The sequence below is a fragment of the Apium graveolens genome, chromosome 11, assembly GCF_009905375.1.
Source record: "Apium graveolens cultivar Ventura chromosome 11, ASM990537v1, whole genome shotgun sequence".
Classification (NCBI taxonomy): Eukaryota; Viridiplantae; Streptophyta; class Magnoliopsida; order Apiales; family Apiaceae; genus Apium; species Apium graveolens.
The window spans coordinates 45878137-45879579 of NC_133657.1; the positions used below are offsets into that span (position 1 = coordinate 45878137).

General features: G+C 42.3%; 1 non-coding gene across 1 annotated transcript; it reads right to left on the reverse strand.

Moving 5' to 3' along the window:
* Positions 1–561: 561 nt before the first annotated feature.
* LOC141699228 (small nucleolar RNA R71) lies at positions 562–668 on the reverse strand. Its single transcript, XR_012565705.1, has one exon. It is a non-coding gene; the product is annotated as a small nucleolar RNA R71 (small nucleolar RNA).
* Positions 669–1443: the final 775 nt, after the last annotated feature.

The window sequence follows — 1443 nt, forward strand, 5'->3', positions numbered from 1 at the left end:
TTTGCGTGAATCTTAGCGCGTGTTTTCGCCCTAACAAGTTTTTGGCACCGCTGCCGGGGACTCAGTGTTACTTTTTAGTTTATGTGCTTGTCATCAGTGGCCGTTAAAGTTCACTGACTCGGATTCTTTTACTTTCACGGTTTATTTGTTTGTGTTTCAGGTACTCATTACAATGGGGGATTCATCAACACGAACGAAAGCCTTGATGGATTTTTCTCAACCCAAGATCAATAACATTCAATCTAGCATTGTCAGGCCAGCAATCGCAGCTAAAACCTTCGAGATCAAGCCTGGCATAATTCAGATGGTACAGAACTCAGTTCAGTTTGGGGGTTCTCCAACGGAAGATCCCAATACGCACATTAGGGATTTCATAGATATCTGCGACACCTTCAGGTTTAATGGTGTTTCTGAAGATGCTATAAAGCTGAGGCTTTCCCATTCTCTCTGAGGGATAAAACTAAGTGCTGGTTACATTCTCTACTGGCTGGTTTGATTACTACTTGGGAAGATCTTGCTCAAAAGTTTCTCACTAAATTCTTCCCTATGGCGAAGACAACTGCAATCAGAAACGCTATTACTCAATTTGCGCAGCAAACGGGAAAATCTTTGTGTTAAGCTTGGGAGCACTACAAGGAGATGCTTAGGAAGTGTCCTCATCATGGAATGCCTGATTGGATGATCATCAATTGCTTCTATGACGGGTTGGGAGCACAGTCAAGACCCATGCTCGATGCAGCATCAGGTGGAGCATTATGGGCAAAGAGATATGAGGAAGTTAAGATCTAATTGAACTGATGGCTACTAATGAATATCAGTATCCAACTTAGAGATTTCCACAGGGCAAGGTAGTAGGAGTTCTTCAAGTGGATATAGCTACGGCTATCACTGCTCAATTAAAGGAGTTGTCTATAAAGATCGATTCTATGGCTAACTATGGTGTTAATCGGATAACCAGTGTTTGTGAGCTGTGTGCAGGTTCACATGCGATGGAACAATGCGCTATATCTAGTAAATTGGCTAAATTTGAGAGCAACTTCCAGAGATCGTAGCAACCAGTTCCAGACACTTATCATCTTGACAACTGGAATTATCTTAACTTCAGCTGGAGCAACAATCAGAATGCGATACAACAGCCTTTCCAGCAGTTTGGATCCAATCAATTCAATCCTCCTGGTTTTCAGCAACAGTATGCACCAATACAACAACTCCAACTTCAACACTACCCGCATGGAAGTGTCGGTCAATCTGTTAATGAAAAATCTGAACTGGAGGAGTTGAGGCTTATGTGCAAAAACTAGGCTCTTATATGCCAAAGCCAGGCTGTTTCTATCAAGACTTTAGAGGACCAAATAGGGCAAATTGATAATGCCTTATTGAATCGACCACCAGGAATGCTTCCTAATGATACAGAAGTCAACCCAGGCAAGAGGGAAGTTGAAG